At 48.1% G+C, this 14,205-nt stretch overlaps 1 long non-coding RNA gene across 2 annotated transcripts in view; it reads left to right on the top strand.

Moving 5' to 3' along the window:
• Positions 1–209: 209 nt before the first annotated feature.
• The window catches only part of LOC144582655 (uncharacterized), a 45,067-nt gene continuing 31,071 nt past the window's right edge, over positions 210–14,205 (top strand). Inside the window, exons 1-5 of one of the 2 annotated variants that reach the window (XR_013535829.1) lie at positions 210–574; positions 1,413–1,509; positions 8,614–8,741; positions 8,851–8,936; positions 9,067–9,190. This is a non-coding gene — a long non-coding RNA (uncharacterized LOC144582655). Of the gene's footprint in view, positions 686–1,412; positions 1,510–8,613; positions 8,742–8,850; positions 8,937–9,066; positions 9,191–14,205 lie in introns of both variants that reach the window. The other variant, XR_013535828.1, reaches the window with a different exon arrangement.

Here is a 14,205-nt window from a genome sequence, read left to right as displayed (position 1 = left end):
CCTGTAGCCTGCCAAGCCTAAGCAGAAGCAGACGCGGCCGGCGGGGCATCCAGGGTGACTTGGAGGCGCTGCTCTGCAGTCGCCTTGGAGCGGCTGCCCTTCTGAAACGCCTGGGCTATGACTCATCTCCGATGGAAGAGAAACGGGCCTCTGTGAGCACCCAGCTCCGGCGTCTCCTGGGCAACACCGCCCTCAGGTGGCAGCGAGCCGGGAGGGCTGGGAAGCCGCAAGAGAGGCCGCGCGCCAGCTTCCCACGAGCCGCGGTGTCTTTGGAAGCGCCAGCGCCCTCCCCTCGGAGCACAGCAAAGGCCGGGGAATAAAGGCAGAGGAATCGCCACCCCCTAGAGGGCAACTGGGCTCAGCCCTAGGAAAAGCTTGTTTCTCCAGCCCCTCCCAGACACCCCGGGAAAGGGCAGTCCAGAGCCCCACTCCCTGGAGGCCCCTCCAGAGAGGGACCCAGTGCCCCGCCCCCCAGCTGGAAAAGGGGTGCATGCCTTTCCTACCGAAAGCCTGGTCCACGGCCCTGTTTGCTGCGTCTCCAAGACCACGTGTCTGCTGCATTTTAAAAATAGATGTGAACATCTGACTTTCTCCTTTTGAGAGTTGCCTATTCATATCTTTGGTCTGCTTTCCTATTTTCTATTTTTTCTCTTGCTGATGTACAGAACCACTTTAAAACTGTCAGGTCTGTCAAACGTGTTGCAAATATTTTTCTAAGCTTGGACGTTTACCTTCTGATTTTGTTTTTGGTGATATTTGTATACCACACGACATTTTTATGTGGAATGACCTTTTGATGTTTTTCTTTTTCCCTTTTGTTCTTTTTGAGACAGGATCTCACCCTGTCACCCAGCCTGGAGTGCAGTGGCATGATCTTGGTTCCCTGCAACCTCCGCCTCCCGGCTCAAGCCATTCTCCCACCTTAGCCTCCCTAGGAGCTGGGTCCACAGGTGCACACCACTGTGCTCGGCTAATTCTGTAGAGAGGAGGTCTCGCGATGTTGCCCAGGCTGGTCTGGAACTCCTGGGCTCAAGCAATCTGCCCTCTTTGGCCTCCCAAAGTGCTGGGATTACAGGCTTGAGCCACCGTGATCGGCCTTGATGTTTCCTTTATTCTTTTTCCCTTGTTTTTTTTGGTTGTAAAACTGCTCCCATCTGAGTATCAGACAGACGTTTCCCTAATTTTCCTCTTGATCTATATTTTATCTTTTCTCCTCCTTTTTGCTTCTTTTCTCCCTGCTTTTCCTCTTATTCCTTCATTTAGCTTTTAAACCTACCTGGGACTATTTTGTTATAAAGTGTAAGATAACGATCTAAACTTAATTTTTTCTGACTAGTCAACCCTCCAAATGTTATTATTCATCCTTTCTTTCTCTTCTTTTTTTTTTGAGACAGTCTTGCTTTGTCTCCCAGGTCAGAGAGCAGTGGCGTAATCTTGGCTCACGCAACCTCCGCCTCCTAGGTTCAAGCAATTCTTCTGCCTCAGCCTTCCCAGTAGCTGGGATTACAGGTGCGTCCACCATGCCCATCTAATTTTTGTATTTTTAGTAGAGACGGGGTTTCGCCATGCTAACTTGGCTGGTCTTGAATTCCTGACCTCAAGTGATCCCGCCATCTCTGCCTCCCAAAGTGCTAGGATTACAGGCATGAACCACCATGCCCAGCCCTCTCTTTCTCCTTTAGTAGAATATTTCCTGGCTGGTTTGAAATATCACCTTGATTATAAACTAAATGCTCTGGCCTATTTCTGGCCAGGACCCTGACCTTATACACTGAGCCAAAGGATATGGACTTTATATTAGGCCACTAATTACAGATTTAGGACATTTATTCACATTGTTTTTAAGGTCTAACCAAAAGCAGGCATGAATGAAGCATCTGCACAGGAAAACTGGATGGGAAAGATTTAATTTAAAAGGACATAAACATTTAAAATCATTTATTTATTTTTGAGATGGGGTCTTGCTCTGTCATCCAGGCTGAAGTGATTCTCCTGCCTCAGCTTCCCAAGTAGCTGAGATTATAGGCACGTGCCACCATGCCTGGCTAATTTTTGTATTTTTAGTAGAGACGGGGTTTCACCATGTTGTCCAGGCTGGTCTCGAACTCCTGACCTCAGGTTATCCACTCAAAGTGCTGGGATTACAGGCGTGAGCCACCACACTGACCTTCATCAGCTTTAAAAGGCAGTTGACTTTTGGGGAAGGCATAGTATCATTTAAACTATAACCTTGGCAGGGTGCTGCAGTTCATGCCTGTAATCTCAGCACACGGGAAGGCCAAGGTGGGTGGATCACTTGAGGCCAGGAGTTGGAGACCAGCCTGGGCAATATGGCAAACCCCATCTCTACTAAAAATACAAAAAATTTAGCCAGGCATAGTAGCACGGACCTGTGGTCCCAGCTACCCGGGAGGCTGAGGCATGAGAATCACTTGACCCTGGGAGGTAGAGGTTGCAATGAGCTGAGATCGCACCACTGCACCCAGCCAGAGTGACAGAGAGAGACCCTGACTCTAAATAAATAAACAAACTATAACCTAAATGTCTCCCAAAGTTAGCTTAGCCTAAGTCCAGGAATGACTAAGAGAAATACAAGATGGGGGTGGGTGGGTTGATGAGATCGCTTTCGCTGCCATCATTTTCTCAATATTGTAGCCTTCGCAAAGGCGGTTTCACTCACACACACACTGCAGAGAGGACGCCTCTGTGTATCTGCCCAGGACCAGTGAGTCACGTCTGGAAACCTCAGTCCCCAGCTCTGTTGGCCTTGAAAATCACCCTGGAGAAGAATAATGTGTCTAGAAAACATTTCCAGGCATTTCCATGTGGTGTGCAAATGCTGTTTTCTTTTTAGGCCCCTCTTCTCCTTTTGTCACTTCGCAGATGTTTGCAGCTGCCTTGACAAGTGTGGGATCAGGTCACATCGCTCTGCCAAGGGCTGGGCTGGGGCCCAGGAAGCCAGCCTCTCTAGATCAGCCCACCCTGTCCTTCTCCTACCCACCTCTTCCCAGCCTCTGCAAGAATCCAGTTAGCCTGGAAGAGGAAGGCAACAGTCCTTGAGGGTGTTTTACGGGGCTCCTCAAACATAGCTGCAGCCCTTCTCAGGAAGCCAGGTTGGGAGGAAACTGCAGAACAAATGGGGCCTGGGAAGGAGGAAGCATTGGACTGAAGGGGCACAGAGGCGAGCCGGGAGGGGACTGAGTGATGCCGGGGCAGCCCCCGCGCTGGCTCCAGGCCTGAGACACACATGCCAGGCTTTTGCTCGGTGCTGGGACAGCTCCAGTAGGCAAGCAGAACAACTTCCTTGTTTTTCTGTACCTGTGCCCCCTTTCTGATTCAGAATTCCTTTGCTATCAGGCTGGTGGGGAAAAATACGTAACTTCTTTCTTTATTTTTTGGAGACAGGGTCTCACTCTGTCACCCAGGCTGGAGTTCAGTGGTGCCATCCCAGATCACTACAACCTCCACCTCCTGGGTTCAAGCAATTCTCTGGCCTCAGCCTCCTGAGTAGCTGGGACTACAAGTGCATGCCACTGTGCCCAGCTAATTTTTTGTATTTTTAGTAGGGATGAGGTTTCACCATCTTGCCCAGGCTGGTCTCAAACTCCTGGGCTCAAGCAGTCTGCCCTCCTCAGCCTCTGCTGGGATTATGGGCATGAGCCACCCAGCCCTGCCTAAATATGTAACTTTTTCCAGGTTTATGTCCTAGTTCTGAGGTGTTTGTGCAACGTCACATGGTAGGAGGATGGCATTTTGGTTCTCAGAAAATCATCCTTACATCACTTCTGGTGCTGCCCTTTCCCCACCCCAGGGCCCCTACAGGGCCAATGTTTTCTTGTTACTTCAACGTGGTCAGCCTAGAGGATCTCACGGCCTCCCCAAGGGCCGCAGATCTCTTGTCCTCTGCCATTCCTTTCTGGGACAGGAGACCCTGCTGGTTGTGGAGTAGTGTGGGGTCTGGTCTCCCTTGTGCTTCTGGCCAACGTATCTTGAGCATTTGTAGGAATCTTCTCTTCTTTTCTCGCTTCTGGATAGCTGCTCAGTCTCTGAGGGCTCAGGCCTGTAAGATGGAGTTTTAGGCCACTCTGTTCCCCTTACTCCCCTCTCTGTCCCCACCCTCAAAGCTACTTGAGTGTGGAAAGGAAATGGGAAAATACAGGGAGAAAAACCAACATCGATGAGTGTCTCAAAATAATATTCTGCCACATACATTATCCCATTTAATCTCACCACAATCTTCTTATTTTTTCTTTTTGAGATTGAGTTTGGCTGTTACTGTTGAGGCTGGAGTGCAATGGCGAGGTCTTGGTTCACTGCAATCTCCGCCTCCTGAGTTCAAGCGATTCTCCTGCCTCAGCCTCCTGAGTAGCTGGGATTATAGGCATGCACCAACATGCCCCACTAATTTTGTATTTTTAGTAGAGATGGGGTTTCTCCATATTGGTCAGGCTGGTCGTGAACTCCTGACCTCAGGTGATCCACCTATCTTGGCCTCCCAAAGTGCTGGCCTACAATCCTCTGATGTTATTCACATTTTATACATGGGAAAATGAAGGCTTAATAAGGTCACATAACTAATAATTCTGTGTCCTTCCCATCTATATTTCTGAAAACACTAAAGCAGATTCAAAACTTTTTTTTTGTACACAACTCTTTTCTTTCTTCTCTCTCTCTGTTTCAGACAGGTTCTTCCTGTGTTGCCCAGGCTGGTCTCAAGTGATCCTCCCACATTGGCCTCCCCAAAGTGCTGGGATTACAGGTGTGAGCCACTGCACCCTGCCCACAGAACTCTTTGTTCAAAAGAATCTCCCTTAAAAACCCTGAAAACGTGTTGCTGCTTTGGTCAAAGGCAACTGGGATGAGGAGCTTGGGGGTGCCTCCTTATCTTCACCTCTGGATGCACCTGTGACACTTCTGTGACCTCCCAGGTCCCAGGAGTACATGTGGAAACCTCCGGGCTGTATGACCTCCTCTAGGAAGGTTCTAAGGCCAACCCGTCAACTCGCTATGAATGGATTGTGACACTCCTTGGTGCCTGGCCCAACGGATTTCCTTGGAAGATGCTGGCTTCTTGAAACTTGCAGTCAAAACTTCCCACTTGGTTCTTCCCCAGAGACTGCTGGTCCCCACTCATGGGACATCAGGGCCAGATCCATGGCTTCCAGAGAGAATCTGGAAGCTGGCCCATCTCCCGCTGCCCAATCCTTCCAATGTGTCCAACACAATCGGCCCAAACTGCATGGGGCCAATTTCTTTAAATAAATGTTAATCCTGCTCAGAGCTAGATGAATTGGGCCTTTGGAAACAGTGCTACAGTTTGTCCCCTGAGAGAAGTCTGTTTTTCTTTTTTGCAGTCATCTCTTCATTGAAGCTGCTGCATCTCATCCCCTTTTGATTTTAATTGTCTTTTTTGAGACAGAGTCTTGTACTGTTACCCAGGCTAGAGTTTAGTGGTGCTACCTCAGCTCACTGCAACCTCCACCTCCTGGGTTCAAGCCATTCTCTTGCCTCAGCCTCCCGAGTAGCTGGGATTACAGGTGCCTGCCACTGCACCCGGCTGATTGTTGTATTTTTAGTATAGGTGGGGTTTCATCATCTTAGCCAGGCTGGTCTCAAGATTCCTGACCTCATGATTCAGCCGCCTCTGCCTCACAAAGTGTTGGGATTACAGGTGTGAGCCACCGTGCCCAACCCTCAAGTGTCCAGAAGTGTTCAGCCTGGGCAATACAGTGAGACCTTGCCTCTACTGTTTTTTCTTTTTTAAAAAAATAAAGATGGGGTTTCACCATGTTGGTCGGGCTGGTCTTGAACTCCCGACCTCAGGTGATCTGCCCGCCTTGGCCTTCAGAATGCTTGGATTATAGGCATGAGCCACCACACCTGGCCAATCTTTTCTTTTTAATTAGCTGAGCATGGTGGTATGTGCCTGTAATCCCAGCTATTCAGGAAGCTGAGGTGGGAGGATTGCTTGAACTCAGGAGGCAGAGCTTGCAGTGAGCCTGCGTGACATAGAAAGACTGTCTCAAAAGGAAGGAAAAAAGAAAGAAGGAGGGAGGGAGGGAGGGAGGGAGGTAGGAAGGAAGGCTGGTTCACAGCCCTTGGGCTTTCATTGCTCATCCCTCCATCCATCCACTCATGGGATAAACGTCAGGTGAATATCTACTGAGTACTCTGTGCTGTGCTGAGCCCTGGGGGTGGAAAGACAAGGAAGATGCACTCCTGCCCAGTGCCCGGTTCCCAGTTCCCAGCTCGTGCCTTTGTGCTTTTCCAGCCCTGGGAAATTGTCGTGGACACTCAGCATTGGTTTCCTCTCAGCTCTCTGCTCTCCCTTCCCACTGCCTGCCTCCTGCCAGCACAGCCTTGGTGAGACACTACACTAGGGAGCCTTGCCCTCCCATCATGGAAGCCAAAGGGGTCTCTGAAGGTTCCCCCCCCCACCCCATTTCCTCTTCTCCCTGCCGCGGTGAGACCCAAGCATTGACACCTCACCTCAGTTTTTCCATTCAGAGCTCTGCCCAGGACTTTGAAACACGGTGGGAGAGGTAGCTGGCTTCTTCACAGCCTGACTGCCGTACCGCCTGACTGCTGAGAACCTCTCTGCTGCTTCCTGTCTTTGTCCAGACCTAGTTCTCCAGCCTTCCTGTGAGGTTCTGGGCATCTCCCAAGTTTTCTTTTTTATTTAAAGACAACCAGAGTTGGTTTCTGTTTCCTGCAGTTAAGGATCCCTTGCCAGGCACGGTGGCTCATACCTATAATCCCAGCACTTTAGGAAGCCAAGGTGGGAAAATTGCTTGTTGCCAGGGGGTGGATACCAGCCTGGGCAACATAGCAAAACCTTGTCTCTACAGAAGATTTTTAAATTAGCTCTGCATAGAGGCATGGCCTGTAGTCCTAGCTACTTGGGAGGCTGAGGCAGGAGGATCTCTTGAGCTTCAAGAGGGTTCAAGGTTACAATGAGCTATGACGGCCCCACTGCACTCCAGCCTGGGCAACAAAACAAGACCCTGTCTATAAAAATATATATTTTTTGGAAAGATCCTTGACCGACATACTGGTACTTGGCAAAGTATGTTTCCAGCATGTTAGGCACAATTGAAATAACGGCCAAGTACCTGTTCTGGGCCAGGTGCTGTGGATACGTTGACAGGGAGGAAGACAGATGAGTAAATGGTCAATGTTTAAATTACGGGAAATGTGGAAGCCTAGAGAACAACAGAGGAGGAGATCAGCTGCACCTGAGGGGAGGAGGGGCCAGGAAAGCTTCAGAGAGCAGGTCGTCCTAATGGGTGTACCTATTTTTGCCCCTGCCCCCACCTGCATTCCCTCAACCTTCTCAATACAGCAACTAGAGGGATCATTTACAAACCAGATCAGGTCAGTGCTGGGCTGAGAGCCCTCCAATGGCTCCCATCTCAGAGTCTTAGCTGAGATCCTGCTGAAGCAGCGTGGTTATCTGGGGTAAATACCTCAGGTTCATTGTCTTATGCCAGGGAAATTGAAGACATGAAAGCACAAGAAGTGCGTTTAAGAGTGGAAGTTTACGGTGGCTCACGCCTATAATCCCAGCACTTTGGGAGGCCGAGGCGGGTGAATCACGAGGTCAAGAGATCAAGACTATCCTGGTCAACAAGGTGAAACCCTGTCTCTACTAAAAATACAAAAATTAGCTGGGCATGGTGGTGTGCACCTGTAGTCCCAGCTACTCAAGAGGCTGAGGCAGGAGAATTGCTTGAACCCAGAAGGCGGAGGTTGCGGTGAGCCAAGATCGCACCATTGCCCTCCAGTCTGGGTAACAAGAGCGAAAGTCCATCTCAAAAAAAAAGAATGGAAGTTTAACAGGCAAAAGAAAAGAGAATAGCGTTCTCTCCTGCAGAGAGAGCGAGAGACCGAGAGCGAGAGAGTGAGAGAGAGAGAGTGAGAGAGAGAGAGAGAGAGAGGCTCCTAAGTGGGTCTTCTGGTTCGTGGTGAAATACACAGGGTTTTACAGATGAACATGAGGAAGTGGTGTCTGATTTACACAGGGCCTGAGAGATTGGTTGGGCCAGGCATGACGTTTGCATAGTGCGTGAAAAAGCTGGCCATCCCGCCTCTGTCTTTTATTGTATAGACGGGGTCTCTACCTGGCCCAGGCCATGTTGTCTGTTCCTTACTGTACATGTGGTTGACAAAGAAAAGAGAAGATGGAGCCTCCATGTTGAACTTGCCTGGCCCCCATCTAGCCTTTTCCTATTGGCACAGCTGCCAGCATTCACCCGTGGAAGCTCCCAGCTTGCTTATCTATGTCTGCAGCTTGATTTTACAGGTTACTCTTTGTTAGAAAAAGAAATGATTTCGGGGCTGCTTTTGATAAAAGAAAAACCTTACGGAGGACTTCCTGACACTCACTCTCTGCCTAAGAAATTTCTTTTAACTTCTGTATCACTATGATGCTCTAAAAGACCTTGTATGCCCGGCAAAGACATCTTCCCGTCCCTGTGCAGCTGGGTAGGGCCTAGTGCCAACATCTCAGCAATGGGATGAAACTGCAGTAGTTGGGCGCATTCTTCCCCGTCCCTTGTCTAAGAGGAAATGCTGGACTTGAACTTCTTCACTGTATCTTCCCACTCTGCCTAGAATGGCCACAGCCAGAGCAGCCCGGGAAGCCACAAGGTAGAGGTAACTCCTGGTTCCTGAATGACCTCGTGGAACAGAGCTGCCTTCTGTCCAGCATATGTGCAGTGGAGCCTCCAAAGTTTCCAGAAGTGAGCAGCTCTGCTGCCCTCTCATTTCCTGTAGCTGGTTTTGATAATTATTTGGACTTTTCTGTCTCTGTCAGATGTTAGTTATCAGCATGTTTTCCTCTCTGCACAGCCTCTTCTAAGTTGCAGCTGCCTTTAATTTGCTGAGGCTAGGAAACCAGACCACCAAGCTTCCTGGATCCGTGACTAAAGTCAGTAGTAAGTTCCCAGGGACACTGAGAAGACCACTTGTGACAGAAGTGGGTGTGATTTAGCACATAGGCGCTGCGGTGTCTGCAGCTTCTCAGAGGCTGTTATGACCTTATTCTTATTTTCTCTTGTTTTTCAGACTCTGGAGCTTGCTGAAAAAGTAACCTCAGAATAAACGAGACATGACTGCCCTCTCTCTTTTGAGGAAAAAAGGCTGGGCACGGTGGCTCATGCTTGTAATCTCAGCACTTTGGGAGGCTGAGGTAGGTGGATTGCTTGGGCTCAAGATTTTATGATCAGCCTGGGTGAAACACTGTCACTACAAAAAATACAAAAATTAGCCAGGCGTGGTGGCACACGCCTGTTGTCCCAGCTACTTAGGAGGCTGAGGTAGGAGGATTGCTTGAGCCCAAGAGGCTGAGGCTGCAGTGAGCCATGATAGTGCTACTGTGTTCCAGTCTGGGTGACAGGGCCAGACTATGTCTCAAAAAATAAAAGAAGTATTTTCATCCCTCCTTAACAGGGAAATTGTGACCTAAAGACAATACTCATCCAAATCTAATCAGTTTTTAGTGATCTGAGAGTTTAAAACACACACACACACACACGTGTGTGTGTGTGCGTGTATATATATATATATATATATATATATATATATAAACCCCAGCCAGGTTTGGTGGCTCATGCCTGCAATCCCAACACTTTGGGAGGTTGAGGCAGGTGGATCACCTGGGGTCAATGTTTGAGACCAGCCTGTCCAACATGGCAAAACCCCATCTCTACTAAAAACACAAAAATTAGCAGGGTGTGCTGGCGCATGCCAGTAATCCCAGCTACTTGGAAGGCTGAGGCAGGAGAATCGCTTGAACCCAGGAGTTGGAGGTTGCAGTGAGCTGAGATCAGGCCACTGCACTCCAGCCTGGATGACAGAGGGAGATTCCACTAAAAAAAAAAAAAAAAGTCCAACCAGTTTTTCTCTGGAAATGGGCAAGTTTTTAAAAATTTATGTAATAAAGAACTAAAGGGCCAAGACTAGTTAGGACACTATTGAAGAGGAAAGTGAGAAATAAAGTGGGAGGGGCTTATCCTACCATAATAAAGAATTATTATTAACAGAGACAGACAAAGAGACCATGGGCTGAGCAGAGGACCCAGAGGTGGGCCACATATTGATGGGAACTTGGACTGCGACAGAGGTGGTTTTACTGCACATGAGCGGGAAAAGAAGACACCGATTGGTACATGATACCAGAACAACTGGCTAACAGATACAAAATATAAAACTACATTCCTTCCTCACATGGTACACAAAGATAGACCCCAGATATATTTTTAAAAACTAAATATAAAAAGCCAAACTTTAAAACTTAAAAAAAAATCTGCAAGCAAATACAACCATGAACTTGAAGGAAGGAGGGTTTCTTAAGAAAGACATATTTTAGAAAGGAAAATGTTGATGAATTTGACCACCTTGACATTTTACGTTATATTTTTATTTGATAATCCAACCTGTCATACTAGAAAATTTAAACTTCCTTATGATAAAAGGTACCATAAACATGGAAAGGCAAGATATTGGCAATTCATTACAACTTGTTTGTATCCCGAATGTATCAATAAAAGAACAATTCAAGAGAAACAGGAAATTCACAGAAGAGGAAACACAAATCGTCATAAACAAATGAAAAACGCTCAACCTCACTAGTAATTATGAGAATTCAAATCAAAATAAAGACTTCATTTTACACTTATCAGATTGGCAAATATTAAAAAGCCTAATAACACCGTGCTGGTGAAGATACAGGGAAATGAGAAGTCCTAAGTGGCTGGTGAGAACATAAATAGGTAGAAGCCTAAATCCTTTATTTGCAATTCCAAAATAGAAAAAAACTCTGAAAACTAAGTTTGCTTCCCTAAATTTGGTTTAAACTCCCTTTATTTTTATTTATTTATTTATTTGTTTACTTAGTTTTGAGACAGAGTCTTACTCTGTCACCCAGGCTGGAGTGCAGTGCCAAGATCTCGGCTCGCTGCATTCTCTGCCTCTCGGGTTCAATTCTCCTGCTTCAGCTTCCTGGTGTCCTCCAGCACACCCAGCTAATTTTTCCATTGTTAGTGGCGAAGGGATTTTTTTCCATGCTGTCCAGGCTGGTCTCAAATCCAGCCTTGGCCTCCGAAAGTGCTGGGATGACAGGCGGGAGCCACCGCGCCCGGCCTGGTTTAAACTCACTTCGTGACAAAATCTGATATGAAGCAATTTGAAGCTACCTCTAATCTTAATTATAACATTAATTTAATATATTGATGGGAGCGGCTGGTCTTCGGCAGCGCGGGTGTGCGGGCGGCGGTGGCAGGAGCGGTAAGTGGCAGCGGTGGGTCCCCTGTGCCCTTGTCCCCGAGGCAGCCGACTGCGCCTCCCTCACCCTTGCGCGGCCCGGCGGGACCTGCCCCCAGGCCCGAGCCTTCGGGATACAGGACCCTTGGCCTCGCGTTGCCGCTCTCGCCAGCTGCTGCTGCTGGGAGGCCGCGGGGAGGAGGCGGAGCTGGGGAGCAGCGCCCGCCGGGTCGAGGGTGCGGGGTTCCTGAGCCTCGGGAGGAGGCCTGGGCCCGCCGAGGACCTGGAGCCCCCGCCCCAGACTGCGAGGGGTGCGGCCCCGGCTTCACGCTCCACGGAGCCGGCGGGAGCCGAGAGCGGGCAGCAACCTCGCTCTCTCAGGAGCGGCAGCAGCCGCCCAAATCCTGGCTGTGGACCTAGGCCTCTGTACTTTTCGGAGCCCAGGAAGGTGCCCCCCTTGTCCTTGCAAGTGCCTGCTCCCACTGCCTGGCCTCTGCCCGCTCTCTGCCCTCGCTCGGATCTCGGATTGGGTTTGGGGCCGAGCCCGGGCCCTGTCACAGCCTAGCCGGGAGTGCGCATGCTGGGGGCGGTGCTGTCACGCCACTGGTTTCAGATCAACTTTGGAGAATTTGGCAATAGCTGGTAAAAGCCAAAGATGTGCATGCACTGTGACCTAGCAACCATATGCATAGCAAAACAGGCGGTAACTGTGGCTCATACCTGTAACCCCAGCACTCTGGGAAGCTGAGGAGGGAGGATCGTTTGAGACCAGCCTGGGCAACATGGCAAAACCCCTGTCTCTACAAAAAAAAAAAAAAAAAAATTCAGCTGGGTGTGGTGGCACCGGCGTGTAGTCTCAGCTACTTGGGAGGCTTAGGTGGGAGGATTGCTTGAACCTGGGAAGTTGAGGCTTCAGAGAGCTGTGATTATGCCACTGCACTCCAGCCTGGGTGACAGAGCAATATCCTGTCTCAAAAGAAAAACACGCCCACACATGGGTACAAGAATTTTCACTGCAGTGCTGTGTAATAACAAAAATGGAAATGACGAGCAGTCTATTAGTAAGGGAACAAATAAACAGGTTTATTCAACGGGAAACTATAGAGCATTTAAAATTAATGAACCAGATCTACAATGTACCAACATGGGTAAATCTAAAAAATGATGAGTGAAAAAGCGAATCTGAAAGAGATTTACACAGTATGATAGTACATATATACATATATTGTTAATATATATGTTATATGTATGTATATAATCCCAGCATTTTTGGAAGCTGAGGCACATGGATCTCTTGAGCCCAGGAGTTTGAGACCAGCCTGGCCAACATGGTGAAACCATGTCTCTTCTAAAAAAACAAAAATTAGCCAGTAGTGCTGGCTCATGCATGTAATCTCAGCTACTTGGGAGGCTGAGGCAGGAGGATCACTTTCTGGGCCCCCATATTTTATATATGTATGAAATATACATATTATCAATATGGTATTGTATATAAAGCTATATGGCTATGTAGTAAATGTGTATGTATGTATGTGTATATATATGGTCAAGAAGGCTCTACACTAACTTAAGACAGTGGTTACCTATGCAAGGGAAAATGGGCCACCCCAGGCGCGGTGGCTCAAACCTGTAATCCCAGCACTTTGGGAGGCCGAGGCGGGTGGATCACGAGGTCAAGAGATCGAGACCATCCTGGTCAACATGGTGAAACCCCATCTCTACTAAAAATACAAAAAATTAGCTGGGCATGGTGATGCGTGCCTGTAATCCCAGCTACTCAGGAGGCTGAGGCAGGAGAATTGCCTCAACCCAGGAGGCGGAGGTTGCAGTGAGCCGAGATCACGCCATTGCACTCCAGCCTGGGTAACAAGAGCGAAACTCCGTCTCAAAAAAAAAGAAAAAAAAAAAAAAGGGAAAATGGGAGGACTTTAGATTTATCAAAGTTTGGGGTTTTTCAGAAAAAGAGAAATAGCAAGCAAATGTGGCAAAAGGTTGACATTTGTTAAACCTGTGTGGGCAAGTACAGAGGTCTGTTTAGTATTCTTTGTACCATTTTACTTTATTTTATATTTTATTTTTTGAGACAGAGTCTCACTCTGTCACCAGGCTGGAATGCAGTGGCACAATCTTGGCTTACTGCAGTCTCTGCCTCCTGTGTTCAGCCAATCCTCCTTCCTCAGCCTCCCAAGTAGCTGAGATTACAGGCGCCTGCCAACATCTCTGGCTAATTTTTGTATTTTTAGTAGAGACAGGGTTTTCTCACATTGGCCAGGTTGGTCTTGAACTTCTGGCCTCAAGTGATTGTCAAGCCTTGGCCCCCTCACAAAGTGCTGGGATTACAGGCATGAGCCACTGTGCCCGACCTGGTTTGTTATTAAAGGTAGTTTGGCTCTCAGTGCACCCCTTTCCCCCATGATGCCTTCTGCCATGTTATTACATAACATGAGGCCCTCCCCAGAGGCAGAGCAGATACAGCCCCTTGACTTAGGACTTCCCAGCTTCCAGAACTGTAAGAAATAAATTCTTTTCTTCATAATGTACCCAGTCTCAGGTATTCAGTTATAGCAATAGGAAACAGATGAAGACACTGTTTTCCACAGTGGCTGGACCATTTTACCTTCCCTCCAACTGCACAAGGGTTTCAATTTCTTCACATTCTTGTCCATGCTTGTTATTCTGTTTTTGTTTTACAGTAGCCATTCTAATAGGTGTGAGGTAATATCTCATTGTAAGGCTTAAAAAACAAAGCCATTACTTTTATTAGAAACAAAGAATGTTCCGCAAGATGGTGGCAACATGATATCGAAATATATTTCATTCAGTGTGTTTCTCCCTTAATTACATTCCCACAGGAGGTGGAATACCTCCTTGGCTATGAGGAGCAGAAGTATTTGATGAATTCTGTAAGCTGGTCTCCTAGTACTTGTACACACACCAGCATTT

Source organism: Callithrix jacchus, chromosome 5, assembly GCF_049354715.1.
Source record: "Callithrix jacchus isolate 240 chromosome 5, calJac240_pri, whole genome shotgun sequence".
In the NCBI taxonomy this organism is placed as follows: domain Eukaryota; kingdom Metazoa; phylum Chordata; class Mammalia; order Primates; family Cebidae; genus Callithrix; species Callithrix jacchus.
Note: the sequence above shows the minus strand (reverse complement) of the source record. Positions and strands in the feature narration are given on the sequence as shown.